This window comes from Haliotis rubra, unplaced genomic scaffold (assembly GCF_003918875.1).
Source record: "Haliotis rubra isolate DU_JTF1 unplaced genomic scaffold, ASM391887v1 Scf952, whole genome shotgun sequence".
In the NCBI taxonomy this organism is placed as follows: Eukaryota; Metazoa; Mollusca; class Gastropoda; order Lepetellida; family Haliotidae; genus Haliotis; species Haliotis rubra.
Window position 1 is genome coordinate 278,945 of NW_025767693.1, and position 22,025 is coordinate 300,969.

Here is a 22,025-nt window from a genome sequence, read left to right on the forward strand (position 1 = left end):
TTATGTCAATATTCCGGAGAGGGTGTTCTAAGTTGTATAACTTGCATCTAATCCTTTTCTGATGAATAAAATATGTTTTAAAAAAGAGAGAAAAAAAGAGAAACGCAAAGGTAAGTTGTAGTGTTATCCTTGACAACTTGGAGGCTGAATAGGATATTTAGATGATTTGAGGGTCGATAACACTGAGTGAGTCAGTCAGTTTGGTATTACGCCGCTTTTAGCAATGTTCCAGCATTATCACGGCGGGGGACACCAGAAATGGACTTCACACATTGGGGTCACAGCTATTAGTTATCCAAAGGAGTAACTTATTCAAAAAAGCCTTCACTTCATGACACTCCTCAAAAAGATGCAAAATGCTTTCCTGTTCAGAATTACTGAAACTGCGCAGAGGACACTCGGCCTTACCAATTTTAAATAATTGTACATTTGTTGCAATTATTCTGTGCAGCAGTCTATATTAAAACCATCGTAATTCTGTGTCTTGTGTAGCCTCGAAAGGTTTAAGATAAATGTTTGGCCAGTCAAAAGTTTGGAATAAGACCATTTGGTAACTTCAAAATGTTATCAGACCGACATGGATTTAACCAGAGCAGACAATTCCAAGAAAATAACATTACTACATACACACGTCTCAGGTTCATTTAATTATTCATTTTAAGTTACAATGAACAATTAAATGAACCTGAGACGTGTGTATGTACTCCGCGCATCGATAGGTGTCGCAGTATAAGTGACACTCTTTTTCAACGCAGTGCTTTGAGCTTCAGATACGATAGTTCAATGTTCAAACAGTAATTGTCAAGTCTAAATGTAAAGCTCAGTTTGAAAATTAGATTTTATGATATGGTGAAGTTACTCAGATGTATGAAACATGTTTTCTTAAATGTTTACCAGACCATAGGGCTGACTGGCGTTAATTTTAGATCGTCCGCCAGAAATCTAGCTCGTCTCGGGCGGTCGGACGGGTCTTATTCCATCCACTGTTTTAACACCATGAGGCCTGGCAACGTGTAAGTTTAAACCGTCTCTTCCTATGAGAAATCCATGACACATCATTCACCCACCAATACATACAGAACCAGATCAGGGGAGATAAGGGCGGTTAGTCATGAGGCTATTTTAGTGGCATGAAGCTGGAAGAAATGATAGAGTTGTTTCCCTTAGCCCATCGCGCGACAAAAAATACTCTTGGCGAATTTCCTAGCAATGTGACACCACAGGCCCTCGTGTCTTTGCGAGGATTAATGATTAAAAAAAGATTGTTTTTGAGATGACCCCGACTCGAAATGCTTCACAGTACAATACATCATGACAAGGCCAGACACTTCGGAGCACCCCGACCCGTGAAGATCCTGGGTAGAATAGGTCTTCAGCAACCCATTCTTGTCATAAAAGGCGCCTATGCTTGTCGTATGAGGCGACTAACGGGATCGGGTGGTCAGGATCGTTGACTTGGTTGACACATGTCATCGGTTCCCAGTTGCACAGATCGAAGCTCATGCTGTTGATCACTGGATTGTCTGGTCCAGACTCGATTATTTACAGACCGCCGCCATATAGCTGGAATATTGCTGAGTGCGGCGTAAAACTAAACTCACTCACTCACTCGGTGCACCCCACCCGACTGCTTTGCCGATCGCTACGCTACCATCGCATACAATCGATTAAAACTTAATGTAAACATAATCATGGATGATTGGCCTATCGAGCATCATACATGGCACCTAGCAATTCTTTATTGTTATTTCTGCAAGTCGATTGAAAGCCGATTTTGACCCTCAACTAAACGATCTTGACACAAATGGCTGACGATATATCCGCATAAAACGGGGGTGTGGTCGGAAGATGGTTTGGACATGTGGGACAGATATGCTAGTGTATCATAGCGCTGAAGTTTTCTGAAGATATTGTGCTGTTCAACATATTGGGTTCTACCACTCTTCTTAAGGTAAACTATTTACCTTGTATGTGTAGTGAGTGTGGTTTTACGCCGCTTTTAGCAATGTTCCAGCAATATCACGGCGGGTGGCACCAGAAATGAACTCCACACATTGTACCCATGTCGGGAATCGAACCTGGGTCTTCCGCGTGACGAGCAAACGCCTTAACCACTAGGCTACCCCATCGCCCCGCATGTGACTGTAAGTCTCACGGTTGTAGATTTGTGAGAGAAGTAAAACAAATATTTCTCAGCATGTCAGGCAATAAATGCCAACGTTTTATGCAAATTTGCTTGAACCGAGGGTGTTACCGGAAGGACAGGGCAGACCTACCCTTTTCCCGAACACCTGGTGTCATCACTAATAATAAATAAGGGATAAAGAACCATATGTCTTGGTACCAAGTATTAGAACAAAGATAAGGTTTGGTGATACAGCGACACACACGTTCGCAGAATTCTTTATTTTGACACATTCCAGCAAGGTTGATCCATAGAATGCCACGGCCAGCAATGACCTCACGTCTTTACTCGTGGAAGGGTGACGGGTGTGTCAACGTCATGAGCTGCCGATCGCTTGGGTTGAACTTGGCAAAGCGCTGCAAAAGGAGTAGTACAGGGCCCACTAATCGCCACTGAGAGACATACTTAGTTTGTCTCGTCGAGTGGAGGGATTTTTGACTAATCATGGCGGTATTACCCACTGTTGATCAAAAACGTAAACGTGAGCTTTCATTTCTTGTTCCTATCATCATCTGTCATACTTCGGTTGTAATGAGTACCCAATTCGTTCTTTACTATCACTCAACTATAACTAGACATTTTCACCTCGTACAGTCTTGGGCATACTTAGCTGTTTCCCTGTATCCCATGTATTTCTCTAAGAGTACACGCGTTCGCTCGTCACGTCGAAGGCCAGGGTTTCCCCACATGGATACGATGTGTAAAGCCCATTTCTGGTGTCCCCTACCGTGATATTGCTGGAATATTGCGTAAAACCCAATACTCTCTCTCACTCACTCGGGGGGAAAACTCTGGAATATGTAATAGACAGGTGAGTGGGTGAATTTTTGCTGTTCCTTTCTTTATTTTTTTCTTTATTGTGTCTTTGTTTATTTTCATTAATTTGGCCACGCTTTCACATAAGCCTTTACATGCCCACGTGGTTGGGAGCTGCAATAAAAGAAACAAGGTTTGAGGGAATTTCATTTATAACCGCCTTAATTTGAGTTTCAGATATTGCTTACATACCAAACATTATTTCAGGATATGGTCAGTTAGAGGGGACCATCTAAAATGATACATGTCAAAGAAGTTTTCCACTTTGGTAATCTCTAGCTTGCTGCTAACCAACCAGGTAACACAATCAGGTCGAATCTCGGATTCGATACAAAGTTCATGGGTTCCTAGCGCGTCTAAGGGACGCAACTCCAAGCTCATTCTCGTCCAGTCTCAATCCAACGAAGCATCGTGTTCAATTCTATCACAATTTTCATCATACGATTTATGACCACACACATGTCGTCGATTTATCACAATGATGTACATCGGCCATTTCTGTTACATGATTTGATTGGCAGGTCTGTTACAGGATCCGATTATTCCAGGACATCGACTAGATATAGACACCAGGAGGACGAGATCAGATCACACTGGGCATCACACCCAGGTCACAACTTCAGCGTAGTCCACACGTAACGGTCTAATGACCCATTCGCTGACCTCATGATGAAAGCTGTTGCTATGGCCCCTCCAAACATGAACGGCACGGCTATGAAGCTCAGCCAGGCCAGCAGACCCATTCCGGATAGACCGTGACCGCTGAAAAATTAAACAGATATTTCGTTACACTGTTTGTTGTTATTGTTATTGTTGTTTGCTTTCGTTTTGTGGTTTTGTTGTTGCCGTTTTGCTTGAGTTTGTTTTCTTCTTGTTGTTGTTTGTTTGTTTGGTTGGTTTTTTGTATGTGTGTTTGGGGGAGATATTTGTTGTTTTAGTTTGTTCGTTTTTGTTGTTGTTTTTGAGTGGATTTTTAAATTTTTAATGCTTCGCTAAGAAAACTGGCTGATATATGGTAGGATGAAAAAGATCGAAAGTGATCAATGTTCCAAAACACGGATCCCATTTCTCAAATGATCGTTAGTGTCATTATTATTGACTTAAGGAAATCGTATTTGACAAACACAGCGCGGGGAATTTATTTCTAATCAACATCCTCCCGAAATCTAAGACTTGCGAAGCCTTGCAGACAAATCCAGAAAACAAATTGGGGCATGGGCATGGCTTCCTGGCACCCTACACTGACGCAACTCTGGACAAATTGCATCCTCGATATTTTGTCCCTTAATTAGATAAATGTGGCAAGAAAAGACAGATTTCCTCAATGTCTTGATTTCGGCAGGATCCAGGAGTTGACAAGAAAAAGGACACGAACAACCTGGAGATAAGTTCCCCAGTACCTTGTACATCCGGCGGCTAGCCTCGCCCCCAGTAGCATTAAAATTCCTCAAAAAGCCTTCCAGTAGCCCGACACCTTGGGTCGAGGCTAGTGAAGTGTGACGTCACCGCCGACATAAGTCCCCAATGATAGCGCAGCATACGTATATCACCTGAAACATTTACTTTCTTATTACCCATATGGTGAAACATAACCTGTGTCATATATATCATATGTGCACATCCTTTTGCCTATCAACCATTGTTTCTGTATTTCGTCGTCAGTGACGTCATTAAACAATTGAACGTGACGTCAATGAAGAGGGCCGTCACACTCGCTTACCGTGTTTCACTGCACAAATGTACATGAATAAAATGGATAATAAAAAATTATTACACTCGGGCAATACAAAATTTCACACTCCTTTCGTATGTGTCGTATGACACACTTGCTCGTGTAATAATCCCTATTAATACAGCCTACTCAAGCTGATCATTCTCATGTAATATTTGTTGCCATTCATCCTTCGACAAAGAAATGCCCATGAACCTTATCCCCCATCTAGGAAATGCCCATGAACGTAATCCCCCATCTAGGAAATGCCCATGAACCTAATCTCCCATCTAAGAAATGCCCATGAACGTAATCCCCCATCTAAGAAATGCCCATGAACCTAATCTTTCATTTAAGAAATGCCCATGAACCTAATCTTTCATTTAAGAAATGCCCATGAACCTATTACCCATCTAAGAAATGCCCATGAACCTTATCCCCAAAATAAGAAATGCCCATGAACCTTATCCCCCATCTAAGAAATGCCCATGAACCTAATCCTTCATCTAAGTAATGCCCATGAACCTAATCTTTCATCTAAGAAATGCCCATGAACCTTATCCCCAAAATAAGAAATGCCCATGAACCTAATCCCCCATCTAAGAAATGCCCATGAACCTAATCCTTCATCTAAGTAATGCCCATGAACCTAATCTTTCATCTAAGAAATGCCCATGAACCTTATCCCCAAAATAAGAAATTCCCATGAACCTAATCCCAATCTAAGAAATGCCCATGAACCTTATCTCCCATCTAAGAAATGCCCATAAACCTAATCTTTCTTCATTTTTTAAGAATTTCCCATCCATATATCTTATCCTTACGTGTACTTATTCAGCTGCTATATTAAGGAACAGAAACCTTTTCACCTCTCCACTTAATCCAGCATTGTGTCCAGTTTGTAAACAAATGGAGTTTGAGTAAGAGGAGGTAATGGAGTTTGATGAAACGGTGTTTGAATTAATGGAGTTTCAAGTAAAGGAGCTTTGGTTTAATTATATGTTTGGGTTAAAATCAACAGGAAACATCCTACCTGCCACCAGTTGCTAATCCCGGTTCGTTTCGCTGCCATATACGGGAGTTTCTCTTGTAGTGTTTTGACACAACCCATTGTGATGTAATAGTGACGTAGCTGGTACTTCCGCCTATAGTGTCGCCCAAAACAAGTACGACTGGTACTTGTAGGATGCCAACGATGATTCCTGTAAATATACGCAGAATAACATCAACGTAACATCAGTTTCAGTAAGTTATGTAGTATTGCGAACCGTGAAAGACTTCGCTCGTCAAGCGAAGCCCCAGGATCGATTACCAGCATGGGTAAAATGTGTGGAGCCTCTTTTAGTATCCCCGCACAGAATATGCTGGGGTATTGCTGGTCCGTCTCAAAGTCTCTCAGTCCTTTATTTTCCCTTCCGCCCAGCCCATTCTGCAACGCTAAAGTCCTAAATGAAGCAAGTCTAGATTTCCTCAAGGCTGAATCTCATTCGTGACCAACTCGTGTTATTCCGGGACAAGCCGAATAGCGACTCGTGCCCCTCTGAAAGGCTTTCATATTGGCAGAACTACTTTAAACAGGAACGATAACTGTATTCTTGTTTGATTCCAATGGTACTTAATATCACGGACGTAATCATGCATTGTATTGCTGTTTTTGTTTTTAAACCTTTTTGATACAACTAAAAGAAGGAGAAAAACTTATTTGTTACAGACTGATTCTGACGTAATCATTACCAGATGTTCACCTTTTATTTCCAATTTTATTTCTAAATAGGGTTTTATAATCACAAATGGGATTTGTTTTATTAAATATGTAAATAAAAATTATAAAAAGCTAACTGAAATCCCGAAGCAGAAACTCAGAAATGACTTTAAAATATTTCTCAGACTGTACATTCGTGTAACCTTGCTGTCTTACCCGAAGTGGAATTTTAAATGAATTCGCTGAAAAAATATAGTAATTACCCAAAAAATGTCAGACTAAAATATTCCCAGAGATGTTAAATATGCCCAATGATAAAGATTAAAGTTGATTAGTTACATGCAGATATATGTACAATATTATTGTTTTGAAACTCGTAGCAATTTATAATTACATTTCCTAAAATTGTTAGAAGCGCACGTACAATCTCCATTTCAAGCCCGCAAGATCGTCAAATACCCTCAGTTGGACCAATGAGAGCCGTTATGTCCAACAAACGCACGTGCGTGCTTATTATTTGAATCTCACCGCCAATCGCATGATTCTTATCAAAAACTCCATAATAGACAGCAAAATTCTGTTAGCTAAGTTCTTTGTACTTTCAATATGACGATACATATTTTTCATGACTTTTAAACAATGACATAATGCCATAAACGACTTAAGTACTCAGGATTATTTTTACCAAAAGCTTCCGCAGTCATTTACGCGCGTTCTGATTGGTTTGTCGTATTTTCGCACATAACAAGCATCGAGAGGGGAACGAGTCTTCTTGGAGGTTACGGAAAGAGGCGAGTAGTGACGAATGGTCTGAATCTGTCATCTTACTTTCAATTTAGATGGAATTATTTGTTTCTATCAAAATTCAATATATACAGAGACTAAGTGTACTGCTTCAGAAAAAGGTTCGTACCGCTTATTTTATTCACAGTTTTACCCTAGTTAAATACATTGGTGGGAGAATATTCCATCTCGATAACTCTGCAGACAACACAACATTGTCGCGAGTTGAGAGCACATGGATGATTTTGGTTGCATGCAGAAAGTACAAGAAGCAAAGGGGCGCAACTCGTGGCTGGCTTATGACCTAAGCGTTACTTGCAAACAAGGATAAGTTGAGCACCGACCTGACAATTGACCCGTATTAGCATGTATGAGTGCCGCCCACTGGCGCTTGCCATTGTAAGCCAAAGGGTCCCAGGTTGTCTGCGATCAAGTGTAGTGCGATGAGTGAAGCAAGGTGAAAGGCGTGTGCAGCTACGCGTGGAATCAGTTTCATCTTCATGTAATGCACGTGCACAAGCGTACATCTGCTCCACCTTTCACAAACCAAATGGCTTTGCTCATTGCCGTGCACCGCCTACTTCTCGTACACGCGTTCTCTGCGCCGGTCCAACTTATCCTTGTTTGCCAGTAGTCTAAAGTATAAAGGCTTCGTAAATCCGATCTCCCATTCTCGTGGTAATTTAAGGTTATGTAGATGGGACCTCAATGAAACATGGCTCGCTTGTCTACATGTATTTACAAAATCATATCCAACCCACTCACCCCTCCAACCTACTCACTCACTCACACAACGTTCGTCTTACCTGAGGCATAGGGAGGCCATGCTATTGTCTGAATGATGTTCCATGACAGCTTCTCTGGCCGCTGCAATAAGAATAAGCAATAGAAGGATAATAAACTCATACATGTGCCCCATAATCAAAAGCTGATAACTTGTAGATTCTGATGCAAAATCTTCAAACCCTCTGCGTGAGGAGCGAACGCTTCAACCACCAGCCTACCCCAACCTACCCCTAACGTTTATAACATTTGGAATGGAGGTCTATAGATTGGAAATACATGCATTATTGGGTAAAATCCTTTTTACAGAAGATTCTTAATTTGTTTTTTGGAGTCGGCAATATATTTGATATGTTTCAGGCATCTCTAACGAAATTAGGATTTCAGGCAATTCTCGTCGCGTGCTGCTTCAGAATTGCTTCAGCGTGACCCGTGGAGATCCGGGTTTGAACTGGTCTTCAGCAACCCATGCTTGTCGTAAGAGGCGACTAACGGGATCGGGTGCTAAGGGCCGCTGCCTTGGTTGACACATGTCATCGTTTCCCACTTGCATAGATCGATGCTCTCAAGTTGTTGATCACAGGATTATTTGGTCCAGTCTCGATTATTTACAGACCGCCGCCTTATAGCTTGAATTTTGCAGAGTGTTGCAAACTCTTTACTGAGGCGGTGGGGTAGCCTAGTGGTTAAGGCGTTCACTTGTCACGCTGAAGACTCGGGTTCGATTCCCCACATGGGCGCAATGTGTCAAGCCCATTTCTGGTGTCCCCCACCGTGATATTGTTGGAATATTGCTAAAAACTGCGTAAAACCCACTCACTAACTGGACATTCACTGTAACATATTCTGAATGTGAAAACGAAAGTAAAGGAAGCTGTGTAAAATCTTCTTACATTCAGATCTTGTTGATATGGAATATAGAACTCGAGCAGAAACACTGTTACTCCAAGCATCACAGACATTGGAAGAGCGAACATGATGTACGGCTTGTTGAACTTCGTGTCGATTCTGAAACAGTGAGTGGAGATGTTACTTGACCCGGTACTAAGTTCAGAGATGTAAATTGAAACTACATGTATGATAGTGTTTTGGTTGTTAAACGACGCTGTCAGATGTTGGCATGTCTTAATGACGCATCTGTCACAGACGAGGTGAGGTGAGGTGAGGTGAGGTGAGGTGAGGTGAAATTGGGTTTAAGGTAGTGCTTGAGAATATTTCGCTCATATGACGACGTGCATGCGTGTGTATGTGTATGTGCGGCTGCTTGTACTAGCCCAGACTGAAGCTGGTTTTATAGTGCTAGCCCACTGAGATCCCATGCCGCAGTGAAGCATGAATACCCAACTCAGACACATTATACTGACTCCGAGCCGACCAGTCCTTGTTGTACCCATTAATGCCGAGCGCCAGACAGGGACCAACAAGTACCATATTTTAACGTCTTTTGGTATGATGCGGTCGAGGATCGAACCCGCGACCTTCCGCTCTCCGGGCGGACGCCCTAACCACTTCACCACGTTACGGAGCACCTGTCACAGCCAATTAGGCTTCGAAGACTAAGTTTGTTTGTTATGTCACACTCAGCAATATTCCAGCTATAAGGTGGCGGTTTGTAAATAATCGAGTCTGGACCAGACAATCCAGTGATCAACAGCATAAGAATCAATCTACGCAATTGGGAAACGATGGCATGTGACCACCCTCTCGACAAGCATAGGTTACTGAAGACCAATTCTAACCCGGATCTTCACGGGTCTCGAACACTCATGATGATGATGATGATGAGGAGGAGGAGGAGGAGAAGTTGGTTTAATGCGTTTCTAAAGTAAAATCCACAATTCTACCATGGCTACGTAAAATGCTCAAATTTGATTGGTCAATCCATAAAATCAGATAGTATCAATTTGGATTGAAAATGCGTCTGATTTCACGGCGCTACACTGCGCACGTATAGAACACTGCCGCACTACTTCAGCTTGGCCACCAATATGACTTTTTTGTAATATCAACACAACAGACGTGATGAAATGCTGCTGATGAAACATTTATTAAAACTCGAAAAATACAATTATACGATTTCTCCTCTACAGTTATTAAGGAACCTCACTATCATAAATATAACCTTCTATTATAAAAATATTCAAACTCAATTACAACACACAGCCCCAAACATAAACAAACAATATCTAACAAAAAATCAGAAAATCTTGTAAAAATACATCCCTATCTATCCCTATTTGTGCGGCAAAACTTTCGTAAACATTTACCTACCTGTTATTGTTTTATTTGTTTCCGTTTATAATAGGAAATTCGCAAGATAACGGTCAGGCGAAACACAAAATTTGCCACTCATACTCCATCATGTCCCGTTGCGTCGTTCAAAACGTAACATAATTGAACCACGAGAATTCCGCTCTCTGCCACCTCCCCTGCAAGGCTGTCACTGCTATGTTCGTAGACTTTGAAAAGCTTGGCCACAATCCAGTCCCAAATGATGAGAACAATGTTCCAAGGAATCCCAAGTTAATCGCATGTAAACAAAGCAGCCCTGTCTCTCTTTCGTCGCATGCCGGGGTGGAGGCACGTACGTGAAACCATGATCGACACTCGCCGGTCTTTGATGAATTACAGGTCATAGGTCGATCAGAAAAGGATCTATACTTCAATTCTGCAGGGTTCAGGTTCGACAGTCAGTCAAGTATTTTCCACTGTCACTTCGAATTTCAACCTTTCGCAAAATGTAAACACTGGCTCCACTGCCATTTCAAACTGCGTAACTGTCTACTTCCAAGAAAACAATTAGGTCAGACGTTTCCATTATAGTGTGGCCAGGGGGGTACAGTAACACGGCACACAAAACAATAGGCTGGTTTCAGTCGTGTGGAGTTATAAAAACCAAGCTCTTAGGTGTTATATTATTGCATTGAATAAACAGTAGCTTGTTTTCTTTGGACAGAATAGTTTTTATGTTGCAATGTTAAAAAAAATACGAACGGAACCTACCACTCCCTTCGCAGACAAGTTCAATTCGCCTCTCGTCCCATGCCGGATTACGTCGTGTTTTCCGCAGGACGAGGAAGTTCGATGTCAAATCGGTTATGGTAGAATGGAGATAAACATACTGTGTTTGGAAATTAGATGAATGTTAGACCGAATGGATAGTCTCTAAATTAATCATTTGAAACCTCACGCTACATTCATTTAATTTCCCAACACAGTACGTTTATCTCCTAAATATCACGTCGTGTGACATCATATTTTGGGAAAGATGACCACCACGACCACGACGATGATGTCTTTGAATATTTCTAACATTATCTTTAAGCAGCATTTGAAACGACAGCGCAAGAGACTATCTTCTCTAGAAACAGTTTCCATGGGCATTAAAGGGAGATTAGTGGTTAAGACGTTTATATAAGGATCACTGAGTATGGAGCCTTTTGTCTATCGAAATTTGACAGCATGTTGCAACAAATACATATATAATATTTTAATACATGTAGTTGTGAAGCTACTTAAGTTACTTATTTGTAATTGTAATTGAGGAAAATCAAAGTAATTTTATTTTAATTCATTACATTTCAAATAATTGAACCCATAGAGTTTACATTCAGGTAGACCTGCCCCCACCCCCAAAACATGAATGAATGAATGAATGAGTGAATGAATGAATGGGAGAGGGAGGTAGGGATGAATGAATGAATGCGACAACAGAAAACAAAAGTAATAAATATCATCAATGCAAGGTACCCTAGAAAGGCAAAACTCACTGGTGTAATTTAAAGGGGTTCTTCGGTTTAGTTATCCTGGTGACAGCTGGGGCGACCAGACCATACAGCAAAGCCCCAATTAAAGCTCCAACCAACGTGAAGACTGAAATAATAATAATACTTTGTCAAAGAATTATTTATCTTAGTAGCGTGAAGATTGAAATAATACGGACACGTTGTCAATAGAATAATTTCCTTAGTAGCCTGAAGACGGAAATAGTAATGATACGTTGTTAATAGACTAATTTCCTTAGTAACCTGAGGCTGAAATAATAATGATACGTTGTCAATAGACTAATTTCCTTAGTTGCCTGAAGACGGAAATAGTAATGATACGTTGTCAATAGACTAATTTCCTTGGAAGCCTGAGGCTGAAATAATAATGATACGTTGTCAATAGACTAATTTCCTTAGTAGCCTGAAGACGGAAATAGTAATGATACGTTGTCAATAGACTAATATTTTGGAAACCTGAGGCTGAAATAATAATGATACGTTGTCAATAGACTAATTTCCTTAGTAGCCTGAAGACGGAAATAGTAATGATACGTTGTCAATAGACTAATTTCCTTGGAAGCCTGAGGCTGAAATAATAATGATACGTTGTCAATAGACTAATTTCCTTAGTAGCCTGAAGACGGAAATAGTAATGATACGTTGTCTTTAGACTAATTTCCTTAGTAACCTGAGGCTGAAATAAAAATGTTACGTTGTCAATAGACTAATTTCCTTAGTAGCCTGAGGCTGAAATAATTATGATACGTTGTCAATAGACTAATTTCCTTAGTAGCCTGAAGACGGAAATAATAATTACACGTTGCCAATAGATTATTTCTCTTAGCAGTAATTTTGGTAAGACAATTCTAGTTTATTTTTCTACAAGACGTAACCGTTACTAATCTACTCTGGTATAAAAGTCGTTCAAGTGTTGGTGGCGAGGTTTTACAACTGTCATTTCAAACCTAGAAAAACGCTGAATGTACGCATGTGTACAAATACTCACTTGCGTTGGGAACCCAGGCTCCCACCTGAATAAGCACCATCCCCGGACACTGAAACATAAATAGACACTTAGATCACAGGTAGAGTGAGGGAGGGAGGGAGGCAGTGAGTGAGTAGGGAAGTGAGTGAGTGAGGAGGAAGGGAGGGAGGGGAGGAAGGGAGGCAGTGAGTGAGTTAGGAAGTGAGTGAGTGCGAATTTACCCCGCCTTTAGCAATATTCCAGAAATATCACGATGTGGGACACCACAAATGAGCTTCACGCGATATTAGGTAGCAACATGTACAACAGGCACAACATCCAGGTGAGAATGTAGTTTTATGCCGTCGTAACCAGCGTTATACGGCAGCCTATAAATAATCGAGGAGGGGTGGTGGGGTAGCCTAGTAGTTAAAGCGTTCGCTCGTCACGCCGAAGACCCGGGTTCGATTCCTCACATGGGTGCAATATGGGAAGCCCATTCTGGTGTCCCCCGGCGTGATATTGCTGGAATATATTATATTTTGGGTTATAATCTCCCCGGGGAGCTGAGAATGACAACAAAGCGCACCCTGATTCACGATCAATTTTCGCTATATGGAAGCAGTATAAGACATTACATATTGTATATTATTTATTATGACTGTGTTGGGTGGTTGGTTGTTTAACGCCGCACTCAGCAATATTCTAGCGATATGGCGGAAGTCTGTAAATAATCGAGTATGGACCAGACAACCCTGTGATCAACATCATGAGCATCGATCTACGCAACTGGGATACGATGACATGAGTCAACCAAGCCACCAAGCCTGACCACCCGATTCCGTTAGTCGCCTCTTAAGACACGCATGCGTTACTGAAGACCAATCCTAACCCAGATCTTAACGGGTCTACTATGACTGTGAGTTGCTGAAAGGTACATCTATCACTCACCGCTCCTGCCAAGGTCATGCCAGCACCTAGAATGAAGGGACCGAGAGAACTGGTCAGTAGACCCTTGTCCACGAAACACTGGACGAACTCTGAACTGGCCAGCTCAAACTTGTACTTCGTGACCGGGACGACGGACAGTATTGCCAGGAACAGCTGACCTAAAACAGAAAGAAACTCACCATCTCACCATATACATTACAGAATATATACAGCATTCACCATCACAGGATGCTTTCACCCAGTTCATCACTCTCAATATAAATACAACGTATTCATCACATTCTTCACTCTTACCATTAATACAATGCACGTACCAAATTAGTGCTATCGCCATAATTACTAAAATTCACCAAATTCATCATTCTCACCATAAATACAATGTATTCACCAAACTGAACGGTGTCATCATAAATACAATGTATTCACCAAATTAGTACTATCGCCATAATGACAACGCATTCACCAATTTCATCACTCTCCCCAGCTTAAGTCAAAATAACTCGACAGTTTACGATTTCTACATGTACTGTAACGAAAACCAAAATTGTTTTTAATGGAATTTATTTTTAATTCAAGCAAAAAACTTAAATGCATCAAGAACCCACTTCCACATTGGTACGCATGAATTTCTAAGAGCTTGGTGTTGTGTGTTATGAAATGAAGGGTGCTGTAGCTTCCATCCGCCACCATAGTCTAGTGGATAGAGCGTCAGTTCGGTCAGCGATATGAAGGGTGCTATAGCTTCCATCCGCCTCCATAGTCTAGTGGATAGAGCGTCAGTCCGGGTAGCGATATGAAGGGTGCTATAGCTTCCATCCGCCTCCATAGTCTAGTGGATAGAGCGTCAGTCCGGGTAGCGATATGAAAGGTGCTATAGCTTCCATCCGCCTCCATAGTCTAGTGGATAGAGCGTCAGTCCAGGTAGCGATATGAAGGGTGCTATAGCTTCCATCCGCCTCCATAGTCTAGTGGATAGAGCGTCAGTCCGGGCAGCGATATGAAGGGTGCTATAGCTTCCATCCGCCTCCATAGTCTAGTGGATGGAGCGTCAGTCCGGGTAGCGATATGAAAGGTGCTATAGCTTCCATCCGCCTCCATAGTCTAGTGGATAGAGCGTCAGTCCGGGCAGCGATATGAAGGGTGCTATAGCTTCCATCCGCCTCCATAGTCTAGTGGATGGAGCGTCAGTCCGGGTAGCGATATGAAAGGTGCTATAGCTTCCATCCGCCTCCATAGTCTAGTGGATAGAGCGTCAGTCCGGGCAGCAATATGAAGGGTGCTATAGCTTCCATCCGCCTCCATAGTCTAGTGGATAGAGCGTCAGTCCGGTCAGCGATTCGATCGTCCGCTTAATGTCGATCACAAGGCAAAGTAATAACAAGTACTATCTTTTGACATGTTTTGTATTGAGCGCCTGGGGATCGAACCACTCACCTTCCGTGGCACGTAGTCAGAATACCAGAATACCGGTGTATCCATGGTTAACTTCGCTATGGTTACTCAGTGGGCTCGCACTCTAAAACCGGTATTATAAATAGAAACTCACACACACGTGCACACATACTCTCACTCACACACTCACATAAACTCTGTCTCTTTCTCCCTCTCTCTCTCTTTCTTTCTTTAATTCTCTCTCCCCTCTCTCACTCATACACTCACATACGCACATTCTCTCTCTCTCTCTCTCTCTTTCTCTCTTTCTCTCTCTCTCTCTCTCTCTCTCTCTGTCTCGCTCACACACACACCACTCACATATGTACATAAACTCATTAACGCACGCAATCAACCAATGACCAATTCACTCACTCATCCAATCACATTATCAATCACTTAACCAAAGACCAACTCACTGGCTCAACCAAAGAACAACTCAGTCACCCAACCAATGACCGACTCACTCACTTTACCAAAAGATGGGGGACAAATATCTTACCTGATGCCACAGCAGCAAGAAACATCTTCAGCATGATCCATGTTTCAAATACCATCTGTAGTCGGATAGACTCAGGCTCGAACACTGCAACAGCAACAGCTGAGTTTCATTTCTATATGCTTCCTTTACACGATACAAGTCCATGCTGCTCATATATAACCAGGTATTCTTTGAGGTTACTGTTATATTATATGCAAAGTTCTAATAGTACAAGATAGCACTCAACAACAGACTAGTACAATATAGCACTCAACAAAAGAATAGTACAAGATAGCACTCAACAACAGACTAGTACAAGATAGCACTCAACAATAGAATAGTACAAGATAGCACTCAACAACAGACTAGTACAAGAGAGCACTCAACAATAGAATAGTACAAGATAACACTCAACAACAGACTAGTACAAGATAGCACTCAACAATAGAATAGTACAAGATAGCACTCAACAACAGACTAGTACAAGATAGCACTCAACAACAGACTAGTACAAGATAGCACTCAACAATAGAATAGTACAAGATAGCACTCAGCAATATAATAGTACAAGATAGCACTCAATAATAGAACAGCACAAGATAGCACTCAACAATGTAATAGTACAAGATAGCACTCAACAATAGAATAGTGCAAGATAGCACTCAACAATAGAATAGTACAAGATCACACTCAACAATGGAATAGTACAAGATCACACTCAACAATAGAATAGAACAAAATAGCACTCAACAATAGAATAGTACAAGATAGCACTCAACAACAGAATAGTACAAGATAGCACTCAACAATAGAATAGCAATTGACGGCAGTTTATAACTCACGGGCGAAAGAAACATCACCTCGCATGTCACAAAACAACAAACTCAGATTTTGGAAGTTTAACAATCATATTTGATAAATTAATGGATTTACAACATTCTGAATGATGAAAGTGTGAACTACAGATATGAATAATCACTTAGTGTACGATAAAAGATAAAAACATTCAGTTTGGTGACGTTTCTTTCGCCCATGAGTTTATGTATATGAAGGGGTCTGGGCCAGACAATTCAGTGATCGATATGGTGGGCATCTGTCCATGTTGTTTTTGTGCATCAAGACGCTTTCAACAAAATCATCGACCATCCGTCCCATTAACTAGGGGACCAATTGTGACGCAGACCAAGGCGGGTTGTTCAAAATAGAGTATAATGTGGGAAAGTTCTTACACGTGTACGAATAAGAGAGTTTTGATGTGAGAAATATTCCCTAAAACGGTGTCTCAGGATACAATGGAGTGACGAAATCAACTTTGCAAACTAGAAGTCACTGTATTCTGTAATCTGATCGATTGAAAAGCATGTTCAAATGGTATTCGATTCCCTGAAATTGAAGGCTATTCGCTGCTTATTAATACGTACAAATAATCGGTATTATTTTTCTGTCAATGAGTGCAGACAGAAAACCGCGTGAGGACCTTTTGGTTTACAATGTTGATAAACATGATGTGTTGGCCAATTTCCGGGTGTTATTGAGTATTTGAAGCACGGAATATTTCATGAGTGAGTGAGTGAGTGAGTGAGTGAGTGAGTGAGTGAGTGAGTGAGTGAGTGAGTGAGTGAGTGAGTGAGTGAGTGAGTGAGTGAGTGAGTGAGTGAGTGAGTGAGAAGTGAGTGAGTGAGTGAGTGAGTGAGTGAGTGAGTGAGTGAGAATCAACATTTGTATGTTTTCTGTCTAGGATAATAAATATATTTTATAATTTAAGTGCAGCAAGATCAAAATTTTCATGCTCTGTCTTGCATGATCAATATTTGTACACGTTATATAAACGTTTTCAGTACTTCTAAACTCTATGCCAAGCTTTATTGACCAACCGCTCTACAAGAAATGACGTTTACTTATGAGGCGTTTTTGTTGTCCTGGGTCTCCTTTCACGAAGCAACCTTTACTAAGGTTAACCTTAACTCCCATTCTTTAACATTGCACTAAGGTTACCTTAGTGACTTACGATCACCTTAGTGCTTTGTGAAAGGAGGCCCTGCTTGGTTCGACACTGAGTAGAGCAGGGAGGTAGCCTAGTGGTTAAAGCGTTAGCTAAAGACCCAGGTTCAATTCCCCACAAGAGTACAATGTGTGAAGCCCATTTCTGGTGTCACCCGCTGTAATATTGCTGGAATACTGATAAAAGCGATGTAAAGGGAATGAGCCAAGAACTGGTCGGCTCTAAGCCAGTATACTGTGTGTTAGTAAGGTGTCAGTTTTAAACTGTCCCATGGTATCTCAGTGGGTTAACACCATAAAACAGGTATTAAGTCATAACGAGTTCAGGCAGCCACACACACGTAATTTAAATACTCTGTGTATCAACTCCATGTCAGTTCCTCTCAAAACATCATTGTATCTCAAGCCTCATTGCACTTATATATATTCGACACCTATCATTCTTGCAAAGCATTTAACATTCCATTCAGGCCCAGCTAGCCATCGAAATGATCTGAAGCGAAAATAATTCTTCACGTTTCACGATCAATAATTAACGACATTTTAACACGCAATTTGATATATCTGTACTTCTTACAGGATCAGCCAAGCAGAGGGAGATACTACTTATTAACGCACCCATGTATATTGGTAACTATAGGGCTGCTCCTTCGAGAACGGAGAACCAGCCTATTTCTCATGCATATGTTTTTAGTGTGGAGTCAGCGTGTCTGTACATTCTGATTTATATACAGTTGCAGTTCTATTATGTGTCCTCGGGTTTTCTGGTATGCCATATGGATGACATGACGTGTTAATCAGGTGACACGTTCTAATTTCATCTGGGAATCCCAAAACTATATAATCATTGGTAAGTTAACCTGTGAGAAACATTCTTCATAATCCTTCCGAGACAATAAGCTTGCATGACAGGTGAAGCGCAAGGAGTACATCCCTGTGATTGGTTGATTGTCTGATGAATTGATTGATCGATTGACTGATCGTATAATTGACGGACTGACGGTCTGACCGATTGGCCGACCAATATTCAAATCTAGATAAGTGATCAACAACATGAGCATCGAACTACACATGATGATGACATGTGTCAACCAAGTCAACGAGCCCGACCACCCGACCCCTTTGTCACCTCAAACATGGGTTGATGAAGACCAGTTCTTACCCGGATCTTCACGGGTACGACAAGCATGGTTTGCTGAAGACCAGTTCAGGAGATTTACATTTACTGTATCAGGAGATTTACTCACATTGATTGTATCAGGAGATTTACTTTACTGTATCAGGAGATTTACACACATTGATTGTATCAGGAGATTTACATTTACTGCATCAGGAGATTTACACTTAAACTTACCGGATCAGCAGATTTACATTTCCATTTACTGTATCAGGATATTTACATTACTGTATCAGGAGATTTACACTTACATTTACTGTATCGGGAGATATACACTCCCATTTACTGTATCAAGAGATTTACATTTACTGAATCAGGTGATTTACGCACATTTACTGTATCAGGAGATTTACATTTACTGAATCAGGTGATTTACACATATTTACTGTATCAGGAGATTTATACACATTTATTGTATCAGGAGATTTACATTTACTGTATCAAGAGATTTACACTTAAGCTTACTGGATGAGCAGATTTACATTCACATTTGCTGTATCAGGAGATTTACATTTACTGAATCAGGTGATTTATATACATTTGTGGTATCGGGAGATTTACATTTACTGAATCAGGTGATTTATACACATATGTGGGATCGGGAGATTTACATTTACTGTAGCAGGTGATTTACACCTACTGGATCAGCAGATTTACATTTACATTTGCTTTATCAGGAAATAAGTTCATTTGTACAACCTCATCTCTCGGTGTCGTTTGGGACACGTTAGATAAGACACGTGTCGGGTAGGCTGTAGGTCAACAAGGGCGGGAGAGCTCTTTACGTTATACGTGACTTTCTCTCTGTGTGGAACGTACCGAGCGGGACATGACAAGGACACCATGCCTGAGATATGAAACAACCTATATATTTACTACTTATCATAGTCAGCTATGGGTATCAACTGTGTATTTATTTACAAGTAGAATTATAAGCAGTAAATAGTTGACGTTGTGGGTAAATTATTTACAGCTGTCTAGACATATAGACTTTTGTTTCTTATTGCCGCATTTAATCTATCAGGACATGAGAAATTAACTGAAGTATAGTAATATTTACAGAGGGGAAAAAATAATCAACTAAAATATAGTAACATAGAAATTGACTAATATTGACATTTACTAAAGTATAGTAATATAGACATTAACTAAAGTATAGTAATATAGACATTACCTAAAGTATAGTAATATAGACATAAACTAAAGCATAGTAATATAGACATTAACTAAAGTATAGTAATATAGACATTAACTAAAGCATAGTAATATAGACATTAACTAAAGTATAGTAATATAGACATTAACTAAAGCATAGTAATATAGAAAGAACTGTGTTTTCTTTCCCTTTGGATTCTTACTGCTTTGGTTAATCTGTCACAGCGTGAAAGAATAATCTAGTAATGCCAAAAGGAAGAATCGGATATTCAGGACATCCTTTAACTCTTTTGTGAATCATTAATTAATTCCAATCACGTTGTTCACTGGATTGTTTGGTCCATTTACAGACCGCCGCATGTAGCTGTAATATTGCTGAGTGCGGCGTAAAACTAAACCCACTCACTCCTGAATTAATTAATTCGACATCTACAATACATGTAGTTAGTCAGTATACACTATTCACACTTTGCTAATGATCAAATCATGGATTCAATAGAAAAACTATGATGTGGGGTCAAATCTGGTTTCAATATCTAATCCTATTATAGGCATGGATCCTAGGTTTCAATATCACTGCATCTTGTGCTATTGACAGGTGTTGTGAACTTGTCAATGACTCGTTCCATGATCTGCAAAATGGTTGATTGATGCCATGAAAACCATGTTTATGGTTACTCATGAATGAAGTGCATAAGGTTAGATAAAGTGACTGCTTGCCTAAAGAGGGGTTACCATATCATTATTTACCCAGTTTTAAATGAATACATTTTCAAATTATAAATCTATGTTTAAGTAAAGTTGAGAAGTTTTGTGATCCTTAGCAAAATGTGAGTAGTATATATTGAACCTTACCCCGAGCTTTCTCTAGTGCGACCCCAAATAGAAATCCGCATGTTGACGACACTAGGACTTGGAGTAGGATTCTACTGATTCTGTTCCTTTCTCTTTCACAGTCCAACTGTCCACATTCCAACTGGTCCGGAGATACGGAAGAAGATTTTGTCGGACTTTGGTTAGCCATAGTACCAGCGTGTATTATATCGTACAAAAGAAGAGGATATATGTATCCAGTTAACGTATATTACAGTTCATGTGGGGTATTCGTGAGCACTCAATGTACATATAGCACCATACACGAGATAAATAGAGGTGGATGTATACGACAACCTTGTCTCACACCGCACTCAGTTTTTTAAAATACCTTTTCCAGGTATCTTTATACACAGGACACTGTATCACTGCAGTTCTACAGTGATGACAGCACAATATACGAGCTGGAAGGCTTTCAAGTTTTCTTGGTGGTTATTTCAATGTCGGTCCTCCGTGTATTGTAAATCAGACATCCCAGGTGTTTCGTGAAAGTTATCGAGACGATACAGTCACGTAAACAAACAACTTTCGGATGCCTTTGTATATAAGGACGTTGTTATCAGTGGGGCTGATCCTTTGAGAAATCGGGCATTACGCACAACGGACACTTGTCAAAATGGATGTTTAATAGATCGGACAATCTGTGCAAACCTGATACCGCGAAGACCGTATACTTGGCAATGTGGAATTCTTGAGAGTCGATCCTCTATGAAAACGTTATAGAGGTATGGTATGCTCCACCAGCGGTCTTTCTGCTCATTCAAATGAATTTGATCACTGTACAAACCCGTAGCAATGCGATTGTTATACTGGACTTCTTGGTTCGTTAAATCGTTCATATGATCAATCGATCCAATATAGGTTATCAGCGACGTATACGCTGTCAATGTATCTGTACCGAAGATCTGGAACAGGTAATCAACTCATCAAAGCATAAACTTTCTGTTGACACAATCCCAACGAACACATCTCTTCACATCGATCTGGTATCCAATCTGCTCCACAGTTCTGGCAGCACAAACAGTAAAGATCATCCGTTTATATCTTGACGAACACAACAACATTCCGACTGCGGTTTCAGTCACGTTGTCATGAAAGAAATCAACTTGCGTCAGTGTACCTGTGTTGATATACCGGCAGCCTTAAGCTCCGTTTTACGGACAAGGTCACATCCACTCGCTGTCGCCCACCCTGCGTTGGTTAAGGCCTCGCGTGCTACTGAACGAGGTGCAGTTGGGTCAAGTT

The 22,025-nt window shown here is 40.7% G+C and overlaps 1 pseudogene; it reads right to left on the reverse strand.

Moving 5' to 3' along the window:
• Positions 1-3,135: 3,135 nt before the first annotated feature.
• Positions 3,136-22,019, reverse strand: LOC124264965 (annotated as a pseudogene).
• Between the last annotated feature and the right edge of the window lie 6 nt (positions 22,020-22,025).